The sequence below is a fragment of the Cupressus sempervirens genome, chromosome 7 (genome assembly GCF_028749045.1).
Source record: "Cupressus sempervirens isolate cs-2001-9-10 chromosome 7, ASM2874904v1, whole genome shotgun sequence".
NCBI lineage: Eukaryota > Viridiplantae > Streptophyta > Pinopsida > Cupressales > Cupressaceae > Cupressus > Cupressus sempervirens.
The window spans coordinates 818,371,965-818,386,562 of record NC_143124.1 but is presented as its reverse complement, the minus strand read 5'-3'; the positions used below and the strand labels follow the sequence as shown (position 1 = coordinate 818,386,562).

General features: G+C 33.3%; 1 pseudogene; it reads left to right on the top strand.

The window, feature by feature from the left end:
* The window catches only part of LOC149549899 (protein CTR9 homolog), a 54,191-nt pseudogene extending 46,354 nt beyond the window's left edge, over positions 1 to 7,837 (top strand).
* The last annotated feature ends 6,761 nt before the right edge of the window (positions 7,838 to 14,598 follow it).

Here is a 14,598-nt window from a genome sequence, read left to right as displayed (position 1 = left end):
CTTACCATAGAAACAAAAAGATTTGGGGTGAGTATTCTTTGGTAACTCATCCTCTAAAAGACCCCTCTAAAGGAAAGCACAAATTGGAAGTCTGAAAAACATACCTTTTTAGCCTCCTTAGAGAAAAGTATGTCTTGTTGATGGTTCCATTGATCAAAGACATAGAGTGCATGCCACTCAATATCTTCTAAAAAATTGGCACTTTTCTTAGCAGTATTGATCATATTAACTACCAGAGATCACATTCTCTTGTGTGAATCACCCACAGTGATGAGCACAGAAAAGTCACCAAGAATACTATTTACTAACTTGGGATAGCTGCTTTGAAACAACTGATCCTCATTCTGCAGAACATACAAACTAAAATAAAAATCACAAGATACAATTGTGGGCTGTCCAAACACATGCGCTGCAAAAATCTTGCCAAACCTACCAAAAACACCACATTTTTAAAAAATCTATAACCCAAATCATCCTGGCATAGATAATCATTTATAATAAAACAGAGTGTAATGAAACAGTTTGTACAAATGAAGAAGATAAGAAGATGCTACCAAATATTAGTAGTGAGTTATAAGAAATTTTAGGATGACAAACTTTTAATATCTCATACTTTTCAATATGTTGATCATATAAGCTTTAATATTTGAATTCAAGAGTTGTCTCTAAAAATCTAATTTTGAAGTTTCTAACTAAATGCCCTAAGGCATTGGATAAGTTAGTAAAGAAGACCCAATTTTTCATTCTTTTTTATGACAAACAAGAGATCTCAAAATCTTTTTCCAATATTGAGTGTATAGTTCTAATCTTTCAAAACATCTATTTGAGAAAAAATGTTTTTATGAAAGTTATAAAATGTATGAAATCATAAGTCTAGTTAATGTGTTGAATACTGTAAAACTCTTCAACACTTTTTTTCCTCTCACTTTCCTTTTCATAATCTCTATAAGGATCAAAGATTATAGTGCAATATGAATAATGTTTTTGATATTTATGATTAATCCAAAATGAAGTAGCCATGGAAATTGCAAAAAAAATATCACCTGAAAGCATGGCCGAATGTGGTTCTTTCTGGTGTCACAAAACTGCCATCCAAAACCAAGTCACTAAGAGTGTCTTCAACAGCCAGCTTGTCATTATGAATGTTGGTTTCATCTCCAAGAAGGGGCTCTGTAATATAATGTAAAGATTAAAGAAAGGAAGTAAAAATAGGGGGAAAAAAACACCTTGGGTTTCAAGAACAAATCTAGAAAGAATGTTGTGAATGCACAAAGAGTTTGTCTAACTTGCTACAGTAATTGTCATGTTTTTTAATACGTACACCCCTTATTGCTTGTCACATCCTGCAAGACAACAACTTTGTTCATGGAGCAACATTTTTATTGTTTTCTTAACATTCCTATTAAAATTCAATTGTATGAGGAGGGACTATCATTTCTTATTTTTGAATTTGATTATTCTTAAACTATTGAATTTGACTAAGGAAAGTGCAATTTCACACCATTTTCCATGTTGATGTTGAGATACAAACCTGTGCAATCCAATCTCCCAAGGAATAGACAGCACCACGTATCGCCATCTTTGCCAAAATAGGATTTTTCATAAAGTGATGTTAGAATAGTTACTAAAATGGTCATAAATTATGTTGTTATAGTAAAAGAATACTTTAACTTAAGAGAAAAAAACTATACAATATTAAAACATGATATCGTGATTCAAAAACTAAAAAGGTACCTGTAACGAAGAACTTCATTTCTTCTTGCTAATTGGTTGTCACTATTAACTATAAGCTTATCTTTAAAGTTTGAGCTTCACTTGGTTTTGAGAATAGTTAAATATTCTCTACTTAACAGGGCCAACCACATGAAGGTGGAAGCTCATTTGCCCCCCCCCAACATCACTCTAAATTCCCCAGTAACATTTAATAACATTCAATTCATCAATTTTTGAAATAGAACATTCAATCATTATAATCACAAGATAACATTCATTAACACATAAAATTCATAAACACACAACATTCATGAATAATTCATTGACATGCAACATTCAAGAGTAAGTCATTTATGAATAATTCATTAACACAATATTCATTAACACCCAACATTAATGAATAATATTCATTAACACAATATTTATTAAGAATATTCAAGAGTAGGTTATTCATGAATAATCATATCCTTTTTTCTTTCTTGTCATTTCTTTTTTTCATAAAATTTCTAAGAGGAATATCAATGTCCTCGTCATCCCCATTAACATTTAATAACATTCAATTTATCCATTTTTGAAATATAACATTCAATCATTATAATCACATGATAACATTCATTAACACATAAAATTCATAAACACACAACATTCACGAATAATTCATTAACACAAAATTAATTAACACGCAACATTTAAGAGTAAGTCATTCATGAATAATTCATTAACAATATTCAAGAGTAAGTCATTCATGAATAATCATGTCTTTTTTTCTTTTTTTCCGTTTCTTTTTTTCATATAATTTCTAAGAGGAATATCAATGTCCTCGTCAGGATCCCCCTCCTCTACTGGTTCTAACACATGTCTCCTCCTCATCTGTTCAAGAACATCATGAGGCCGTTGTAACAAAGGGGGGTCTGCTGCAATAACAAGTACTTCATGAGGTTAAATTCCCACCATTTTATATTAGTGAATTAAGGTTTTTTATTTAAGTAAAAGAACTATAAATCAAAAAATTAATTTAAAAGAACAAAACATAGATTTTCTTTACCTGAATGTGCCACATGATCTACCTGTTGATCAGTCTGAACATCCTCCAGCACTCATTCAGCACGACATGATTCTATATCCTCAACACAAAAAGATTACACCAAGTTCAATTAAAGATGTTAAATTGTATTAATAATTACATAATTAGTTTTAAATAACAAATGAGCACCTCCATCGACAGTACGATGCACATCAAGGGCTTCATGATGATGCGTATGATCTATGTCAGGATTAACAGGTTGCATTGCAATGTCATGCACATTATTATCAAATAAATTGTTGCTCAAGTATTCAATTTCTAATATATTTTTTGGCATATTTACCTGTGCACATGATGCAAGAGATTGCTCGGTTGGGGCAATGGAAGCTTGCCATAGGCATTCAACCACCGCTGCATAGACTTCCTTGAAGGCATTTTTTTTGTGTTCTTCTATGGCCTCCAAATTAAAATCAGCACCCTGCATTTTTTTATTAATTAAAAAAATTATTTGCATTTTATAAATAATTTTTATTTGCAATTCATTTATTGCTACTTACAACGTGTGCTTTGATTTTCAAATATCCCCTAGAGCCAAGTCTGTGCTGCCCAATCTTTTCCAGGCTTGCCTTTGTTGCCTTTGATGTGTCCTGCAACCTATGAAAAGCTTGAAATATGTTAGATGATATAGATATAAAGATCAGTACAAAATAGTGGATTATTATATATTGGTATGAAGGTTTTAGCATAAAGTAGCATGTTCCAGCAAAAATATGAAAAAGGGGAAGAAAGTATAGCATCATACCTTTAATTGACATGTGTAATCATGCTATTTATCCATGGAGTTCATGCTATTTATCATACTAAAGTCTAGACATGTTCTGCTTTGCAACACCATTTATTGAAATTGTCTAAGTTTTAATGCATTTATTTTCTATACTTTTGAAGGTATTCTCATTTGGTTACTAATGTTGTATATTGTGATGCAGATTACAATTAAGACTGCATCATTCTCCAAATATATTGGCTTTATAGGTGTCCATCTTAGATGGACAGTTTTTCTAGATGAGCTTCGATTCTCTAATGGATTCCATGTTGTAAATGATTTCAATCGTATCATGTGTACTTGTTTTAATGGTGCATCTAATATTGCACAAGCTGGTGGATTAGGTTAAAGTTCCACTACTAGTACCACCCATTCCTGTTGGACGTGGATTACTCCTTGAAAACCCATCTATATTGATTTTGAGGAAATCATTTGGGAGGGGAGACACTAACCTAAATGGTTCACTTTATTGACTTGTTGAACTCTGGGACCAAACCTATTTTGTGAAGAAAGAGAAAAGCATTGATCTAAGTGATTAGCAATGTGGAGATCCAAATGAATAGTTGACTGAGATAGCTCTTGTTTTGACAGAACACCCTCTCATGAAATCTCATTCATATTATAATCTTGCACGATCTTATCATAGCAAAGGTGATTATGAAATTTCTAGTCGCTACTACATGGCATCAATCAAGGAAAGCCAGAAGCCACAAGATTTTGTGTTGCCATACTTTGGGTTGGGATAGGTTAAATGAAATTGGGAGATCTTAAGAGTTCTCTCTCAAATTTTGAAAAGGTTCTGGAGTTTCACCCTAAGAACTGTGAGAGCTTGAAAGCTGTAGGCCATATATATGCTCAACAAGGGCAGCGAGAGAAGGCTTTGGAAATTATAAGAAAGGCAACTCGTATAGATCCACGTGATGCTCATTCCTTTATTAAAATGGGTGAGTTATTGTTATCATTAGACCCCAGTGCAACCTTAGATTCTCTTAACACAACAAAGTCTCTTCTGAAGAAGAGCAAAGAAGATGTACCCATTGAATTGTTAAACAACATTGGGGTTCTTCATTTTGAGCGTGATGAACTAGAGTTGGCTTAGTAAACTTTCATGGAGGCATTAGGAAATGGTGTTTGGGTTGAATTCATCAATAAAAGCCCTAGTATCAATTTTGAATTTTTTCCTGTGTGTTTAAAGGATATGGAATTCTTCCATCGACTAGAAGAAGAAGGTGTTTCACTTGAGTTGTCATGGGATAAAGTGACAACACTATTTAAATATAATTTAAAATATGAATTTATCCATGAGAAATCCAATGAATAGGTGCTCTTGCATCATAGACGGAGATGCTGATGCAAGGTATGATGTAAATGACTTCCCTCTTAGCACCCTAGTCCACCAACTCATACATGAAACCATGGGACAAAAAAGAAAAATGTTGGATTTAAAAGCTTTTTTGATCGATTATTAGGAGTATGAACGAGGTCCAGATGTCAGATTTGAATGAAGCCCTAAGATTCATTCAAAGCCCCCACACCAATATTGGCATGGAGGCTTTGAGTGAAGCCCCTTGGGACCTTCATTCAAAGATTTGGATTCATTTGAAGCCCCTAAAATTTAGCTTCCCCACTTTCCATCTGATTTCTTCATTATGGAAAGTGGGAACCATTATTGTGGCCCTACCCAGGAACACAATTTTATCACCTAATTTTCCTTTTGTTGACTTCATGATCTTTCTATGAAGCAAATAAAATAATAACTAACATTTTCTATTTTTCAAACTTCTATGTTGACTAAAAAACATCTACTGAAATAACTTTATTTGACGAATTCCATTAAAAAATTATAACATTTTTCAACCTAGACTTATATTAGACATTTTATAAGTTACACTAGATTAACATGTTTAAAAGTAACTAAACATATCTAAATGTGTTCACTACATAAATGTGCGATAAAAATATATATGTATATTTCAATCTATCTTGACATATGTTCATAATCACTCGTATGAAAAGGAATGTATTCAAATATTTCTAGCTCATCTTTGTCATTTGGCTCCCCAAAAATGTGCATACAAGTAACAAAATATTATAGAAAGTCACACATTCAAACTATTTGCTAAATGTTACAAGAGAACGATAGATCATTCATTGTTGAATATATAAAATATTTCATATACCACAAAATAACTATTTTATAAATGAAAACTTTCATACATTGGATGAAGCATTCTGGTTGTTTCAAAGTCTATTGGACATTGTGAGCTTGCATAAAAAATATCACAATAGTCCTTGAATGCTTGAATGTTCTTTTTTCACCTATAAGTAGTGGTGAATATAGAAATAATGAGACATTTTATTTAATCTACTATATGGATTTGAAGCAAACAAAATTATTATAACAACTAAATGCAAAGGAAAATCAATATATTTAATTTAAAATAGTCTAAATGTGTTCATACAAAAACTATAAATGATTATCCCTATTTAATTGTTCTTTATGTATTCCTAGCTTTTCAGCTAATGACCAGCCAAATGAAGCCCATAAAGACAACAAGACACAATTTATACCCAAATTAGCATTTTAGAATATTATGAGTGAACCACTTTTCTTTCTTTGTAGCCTATTTTATCTTGGAAATAGGATACAAAATCATGTTGTTATCCTTGATTTATAAGCTTATCCTAGTTGATATTTTCTAACAAAAAATTCAATAATCTATTTAGATAACTTGTCTTTTATAGTGTTAACCATTCTCCAAAAATATATGTATTTTTTCTAAAAATATCTTTGAACTCAATGGAAAGCTCATGATTCAACTACCTCTTGTCTCCTATTGAGGTATTTTGGGGATGATATAGTAAATATTTCATTCCATCCTACATTGGTAATACTTCTTATTTGGTGAATACATCATTTCATCAAAAAGACTCTTTGTGTGGTAAACCTTTAGTATTTTACCTATATAGTAGATAGATCAGAAGCAACAACATATTTAAATAAACTAAATATCTCTAGAAACATATATGTATATATGTAATAATGTAAATCAAATCAATCTGGAATATTTTCAAGATATAAGTTAAATTCTCATGGATCATTTAGAAGTCACATGTCACAAAAATCTTCAAGTGGGTTACAATTTCTTATTTTTGAAAAGTAAATCAAATATTGAATAAATTTGAATGTAAGATTTATTTAAAATAATTTTAAGATATATATTCAATAAAAAAATAAAAAAATAAAAGATAATAGAACTATATCATTGAACATAAGAGGAACAAAATTTCATCACTTCAATTTCCTTTTGTTGACTTCAAAATCTTTCTATGAAACAAATAAAAAAAAATAACATTTTCTATGTTTCAAACTTCTATATTGACTACAAGACATCTTCTCAAATAACTTTATTTGGCGAATTCAATTTAAAAGATTAGAACCATTTTCAACATAAACTTATACTAGATTTTCAATAATTTTCAAACTTCTATTTTGACTACAAAAGATCTCTTGGAATATAGATCATCCATTGTTGAATATGTAAAATATTTCATATACCATACTATTTAATCTTGCCAGGCTGTTTGAATAGCTACATGACACTGAAAAAGAAAATCTTTTGTACAGGCTAATATTGTTCAAGTTTCCTAATTATGTGGATGCATATCTACGACTTGCAGCCATGGCCCAGGCTCAAAATGAGATCCAACTAAGCCTAGAATTGATTGGGGAGGCACTTAAGGTGGATAAAACCTCATTAAATGCGATTACCATGCTTAGCAACCTGGAACTGAAAACAAATGACTGGCTTAAAGAAAAAGAAACAATTAAAACTGCAAAAAATGTATCAGATGGTAAGGATGCTTATGCTGACATTTCTCTTGGAAACTAGAATTATTTTGCAGCTTCACACAATGAGAAGAAGGATCCAAATGCTAAGAGAATACATCTTGATAAGGCTAGGGAACTGTATTGTAAAGTGTTGGCTCAGAGACCTAGAAATGTCTATGCTGCAAATGGGGCAGACATTGTGCTAGCTGAAAGGGGTCATTTTGATATTGCAAAAGAAATTTTCAGATAGGTTCAAGAAGCTGCAATAGGAAACATCTTTGTTTAGATGCCTGATGTATGGGAAAATCTAGCACATGTTTACTTTGCACAAGGAAAGTTTGGGCTTGCAGTGAAAATGTATCAAAATTGTTTGAGGAAATTCTATTTTGGCACTGACACCCAAATTTTATTAAATTTAGCTCGATCACATTATGAAGCAGAATAGTGGCAAGATTGTAAAAGAACATTATTAAGAGAAATACATTTGGCACCATCAAATTAAATGTTATGCTTTGATGTTGGTGTTTCCATGCAGAAGTTTTCAACTTCAACACTTCAAAAGAAAAAATGTACTGCTGATGAGGTTCGTCAAGTAGTGTCTGAATTAAAGAATGCACTTTGCGTGTTTAGCCAATTGTCAGTAGTGCCAAGCCCTCATACACATGGCAGGTTTCAAGGATTAATACAAGCCACCCACGTTGTAGCCTTATATGATTGCTTTCACAACCTGTCATCTCCGTGCATTTTTTCTATATGTATGCTAATTTGATTTAAGAAACTATCAGGCTATGTAATTGTATGATTTGATCATGAGAAAAACTTTGCGAAATAATGAAATATGATACAAGAAACAAGGAATATGCACTATGTTTCAATAAATTTTTAAAAATGTCAAGGTTGATTTTACAAGATGAGCATCATAGAACTTTATAAAATTATGAAGACAAGGCAAATTTTGTGTTGCTGAACAAGAAAGCATATTTCTAACTAAAGTATTGACATAAAAAGTTTAGTAACTGTCCTAGAAAGTAATCTTGATGAAAGAGAGCATATTCTTAAAGTAGTGGCTTGGTAGAAATCCATTAAAAGTGTCCATTAAAAAAACACAATACAACCTGAATATGTTAGTATATGGCAGAGACTTTTACATGGCATTCCTAGGATAAATAGAATAGTAGTCAAGCCCTATTCAAGAATGAAAAAGCTTGTTATTTTCCAAGGAGAGGACTTCTATCAAGACGAATCATTAAATGTGTAGTGCACTTTGTAATAGACACAAAAGATTGCATGAAAGTTGTGAAATGGGTGTAGAAGATGCTCACTTTTTCCTTGTAGAGTAACAAGTAGTTGGTGTTGTTGTTTCTATTAATGTGAATTATGCAAAGTAGCCAATTTTGTTTGATAAGAAAATCAGTGTCAATTCAGATGACATCCATTTCAAAGGAAGAAGACTTGATAAAGATAAGGCTCTTCAAGCCCTAAGGAGATCAAAAGCATTCAAAATTCTAGAACCCTACAGAGTCAAGAGAAGACAGAGTGTGCAGAGTTTCCCCTAATAGTTGAGATCATGAACATAATCCAAATAGGCAGTTCGTGGAAAGTCACATAGTATGAGTGAAGAATCTAATGAGATGATACACTACATATCATAAAAAGTGGAAAAAAAAAACTCCAAAAAAAACTTTAAAATACCATGTGATTAGAGCATGAAGGAGGTGGCAAGAACAAGAGCTAAAACAAAAGGGTGATGGCATTCAAGAAAGCACAAATAGAAGTCTACAATCATAGCAATAAGTTGCAACAAAGTTTTATTACAATGTTCTACAATCAAATGTACCCGTCAATGATCTGTAGCAGATGTGCCCTTGTGCCCTTTTCAATGGAGACCAGACTTTTTTGCTTCCCTCGCACCAATGTTGATGGAGACTAGACTTTTTTGCTTCCCTCGTGCCAATGTTGATGGATATCGGACTCGCAACTTCCCTCACGCCAATGTTGATGGAGACCGAACTCGCAGCTTCACCAAATGAAATGTGAATTATATTTTTGCCCTTTTTTTAATTTTATGCTACCGTGTGTGTCGCAATTTTGACAAAATTAATTTGTTGCAATTGCAACCAACACGGGCATGTTATTAAAAAAAAAAACAAAAAATTGCTTTATAACGTGACCAACCAACCCATTTTAAAAATTTGGTCACAATTTTTGGTCACGATCTAGGGTGAAATGCACTAGTGGGCCAAATGGACATCACCATTGGATCTGGAAGGCCATTTGTAGTCAGGATTCATATAAATCTTTTTGATTTTGGAGACAGAGCTTCAAGAGGCAAATTTTTTTTTGTTCGAGTAGCTTTCCGTATGGATCATACAGACGTATGGCAATATAAAAAAAAAAAAGGGGCCTAGGACATGTCACCGGTGCATGGGGCCACCCTCGCCCAACTCCTCTAGTGGCATCTACAACTCTTCTACTTTAGTTTCTACTCTAGTCCATTGGTGCTAGCCCCCTCCTTTGCCTCCGCTATCTACGATGCTGCCTAGCCTTCGCCGTCGACTAGAGCTCCGTGCCACCCCATCGACTATTCAATTTTTGGCACCACTTTGCCACTAGTTTACCTTAGCTCTGACTGTGGCCACCTCCATCATCTGCGTGTCTACTCTGTCAGCCCACCCACTCAGCTTTTCTACACAGTCAGCGTGCATTCTACGCATGACATGTGGCACAGGCGCCATGTAGCACCTACCATGTCAGCCACCCACCATGTGTCATCCATGTGGCCTTTTTTTTGTGGTGACAGCCACGTGGCCATCAAATGTTTTGCAGTGGACTGCTAACATCAGCATGATGTCATCAACCTTGCTTGCACATCTCCTCTAGGGTCATTTTGGACCTACTTACAGTTTTTTGGCCATAACTTGAGCATACGGATGTATTTTTCCAATCTGAAAGAAGTGCCAAAAAGCTGGTTCCAAGACGGAGACTTTGAAATAGGTATTTTTAGGTTTTAATCCATTTTCATTGCCTATTTTTTAGTTAAAGTCCAAAGTTATTTTTTTACTCCGACAAGCATATCTTTTGTCTCCCATGCCTATTTTTTGAAAAGTTTATATTTTTGGAAAGCTAGTTCTATCACCTTTTTAGAAATGTGGTCCTTTTTCTTAGTTTTTGGTCCATGCTCTTTCTATCATAGTTTTGGCATTTTTGCTATATGGTGGATATCTTGAGTAGTTTAGGCCCAAGGATCATTTTCTTGGCATTGTTTCCTTGTTTTAGGCTGTACTTTATTTTGTTATAGCTTGTTTTTAGTTTTGGTCATTGTAGATATCATTTTGAAGCACTTTTATGTATTGCACTGAGGTAAAGTGCCACTTTTGCATTTTGGGGGTCATGAACATTGTTTTGAGTCAGTTGTACATGCACTATTTTCATAAAGTACCATGGGGGGGATAGTTTTTTATTATTTTAGGCATTCTCCCTTTGTCAAGTGAGTGTCCCTTCCATGACATTAGCCCATGTAGAGTTAGTTTGACCATGTTTTTATAGGTGTCTGTACCTCTTTCCCTCTCTCATCGTTCTTGGTTCGTTTGTAGGAGACTTTGGCGAACCTTCTTAGTTGCCTATCATCACACCCTGTTTGCATTAAGGGGGTGTTATGCTGTTGTTCTAATGCATCTGTGGTTCGATGGTTTGATAGTGTAAACTATGTATTCAGTGGTTGATCCTATATACAAGGCGATTATAGTGGTTGGCTACCTATGCATTTTGGTGAGATGGATCATCTACCATATAGACATGCTCAGTTTGTGCCTTCTTTTTCCATGGAGGTTTTTCAGATCAGCAGTTTGGTAGATTTGCAGCTTTTTCATGTTTCAATGATGCTTCTTCATGATCACTCCTTGTTCCTATTTTAGGGGACATTCCCTAGTTGGAGGCTTCTTCAGTTCTTCACTAGGTTCTTACCTTTTTTTTTTTTTTTTTTGGGGGGGGGGGGGGGGGGGGGGGGCGGGTTTCCCACGTGGTTTTCTCTCTTTCCCCATTTTATAGAGGTTGCATCTTTTGTTGCATTGTTCATGGGTACCTAACATGGCCTCATTATCGAGACCCATTCATGCATTCCATTTTAGATTTGTGAGCTTAAGGCATTTCTCTAAGTTGCACTTAAGGGGGGGTATTGGAGTAAATAATTATTTATTTATTAATTATTTATTCTATTACTTAAGCTTACTTAGGTTAATGCATTTATTTTATATTTTATATTTAATGCATGTAGTAGTTAGTTGTTGACAACATGGGAGTTTGTTCCCTTCTAGCATGTTCCACCTTTTGTGGATATGTGCTAAGTTGTCATCCTTATCTTCTACCACCTTCCAGCTTATTCTACAAGCTTCCATGAGCTCTTTATAAACAGGCTCCCTCTTTGTATTTTCAAGATCATAAGGCATTGTGCATATTGTAAATACATTTTCTTCTTATGTTTGCACATATTGTCTCTCATGTCCGTTTAGGATTTTTTCCTTGCTCCTCACTCTTCCTTCCTTGGATTCTCTTTGATAGGTTTTCACATGTAGGTGATCTTGGGCATCTTCAAAGTTGGATTTCATCAACTCCAACAATTTTAGGGCTTCAAAAATCTAGACTTAGCCAATTTTCAGGGCTTCAAGATTTCAGACTTAGCAAAATTTCAAGATTGTGCATTTGCCCCAACTTGGTGTTTTGTTGATGAGTGGTCATTTCTTGAGGCCTCATCATGTGCTTGGTCTTTGTTGGATTTTGTTTGCGTGTGTTTGTTTTGTAGTGGCGTTTGAAGATTCATTGGTTGTTAGGATTATGGTGAAGTCTCTTGTTGTGATCTTTGTGATCCTTATATGATGTTGTCATGTGCATCCATACTTGTAAAAAAAAAATTCTAGCTTGTATTTAATCCTTGTTTCCAAGGATCTCTAGATGGGGAATTACAAGGATAGTCCAAAGTTAGATGGAATGAATTATGATAGCTAGAAAAATGGATGAAGACACATCTATTGTGTATGGGTCTAGGTTATTGGATTTTAACAAAATCAGCAAAGACAATCATTGCTAGAATAAATTTGGAAACTTGTAATAAGGAAAAAAGAGAACTTTTCATGTATGACATGATAGCTAAAGAAGCACTATTGTTCACTCTCTTTGTAATTAAGTACAACCAGGTAAAATCACTTGATACTTCTCATATTATTTGGAAAGCTTTTTAAAATAGTTTTGAAGCTAATGAACATTTTAAGAAATTTAGGCTACAAAGTTTGATTTATGCATTTCAAGATGCTAAAATGATGCAAGATGAATCTATAAGAACATATGTAAGCAAGATATCAGAAATTACTATAGGTATTAGATCTCAAGGAGGAACCAAAGAAGATGATGAGGTGATTTGGAAGATATAGAAGAGCTTAATGCCACCATTTAAACAAGCAGTTCAAATGATATAGTCTTTGATCTCTTGTACTAAAGATTTCACAAAGGAAACATTACTTGGGAGACTTGATGTAGTGGAGAATGATCTAAGATAGTCTAGAGAATTGACCAAAATAGAAACAACTTTTAGTGCCTTGAATATTCAACCTAGTTTATCAAGGAGCACAAGGGCTAGAGGAGACTTTGTTAGCAATAGCAGATCTAATAAGGAAATAAAGATAGAAGGAGTAGCCCTTCTAGTAAGAAGAGAAAAAAATGATAAGAAAATCATTAAATGTTGGACTTGTAATAAATTTGGTCATCGTGCATCTAATTGTCCTAAAAGAGAGAAAAATTATAAAGGAAATTTCAAACCTAGAAGAGATGGAGAGTGTTTCTATGCAAATGAAGAAGATTATTTTGATGAAAAAGTAGTAAATGCCAGTGATGATGAAATTGGATTTGTAGAAATTAAAGAAGAGATTCTAGAGAAAATAGGTTTGGTATCATAGGTTAAAAAAAAATCTAATTGGATAATTGATAGTGGTTGTTCACATCATATGACTAGTGATATGTGTTGGAAATATAGGAGTAACTGAGAGGGGAGGGGTGAATCACTTATTGCTAAAATAAATCTCAGATCCCTTAGATGCCAATATGAAATGTAAATAGATAATTGAACATTGCTGAAGCTTGGTAAACACAGAGAATGTTATAACTCGATAATAACTGGAATAACTTGATAAATGATTAACACATATATCATTAGATTTTATCTATGATTACCATTAATTTAACTATTTTGTAAACACATAAAGAAAATAGTGTAAACACATCTGACACTAGGATTTAATTTGGAAATCCAATTTGGAAAAAACCACCAATATCAACTAGTTACTGATTTTGACTCTTCCAAAGTGAGCCCTATTAGGAGCCAACCATATTAATGGTTACAAAAAAAAATGTTAGATGTGACCCTATTAAATAATTTAATCACACTATTAGGAGTGAACTAGTTAGAGGTTTTGAGAACAATTCAATGGAATTGCCACCTTATCAGAGGATTTACAAATAGTTGTTAAGCCAACTCTATTAGAAGATTTTAGATCACTACTACAATGGTTAGAGAGTAACAATGAGATGACCTAATTTGACTACAACTAATTTTCTAATTTTAGATCTCTATTTTGGCTTGTACTTGATCCTTCTTGATCAAATATGACTTTACTACACCACAAGGATATTCTACTTATCCTTAAAATTTTCTTCCTCTACGCATCAATAGATCTTCGATCACATCATTAAAATTTGCATATTCTCTTTTTCACTTGTCACACACTTTGAAATTACAACTTGACTTTATACTTATATCTTTCATTTTGTCAAGTTATCTCAAATACAACTTACAATAATCAATATTCATCACCTTAGTCAGCTAGAATCAATATATAAGTTAATGAAGCTTAATAAAAAAAATTTAAAAAAATCCTTCGTTAATTGACCCTGCATGGTTGAAACTAATTTTGAAATGATTTCTTTTGTTAACCAATAGAAGCTTGGTTAACACTACAAGCTTAAAAAAATCCTTTGGCAACTGAGTGAGCTTGTTTAGCATTGGTTCTATCCATCTTTCCTTCATCACCCAGGTGAGCTTGGTTAACACTTGCTTTCTACAACATTTCCTTTGATGCCCAAGTGAACTTGGTAGGCACTACCTTCTAAACTAGGAAAACATAGGAATTCTTGGTAGACACTAAGAATTGTATTCACTAC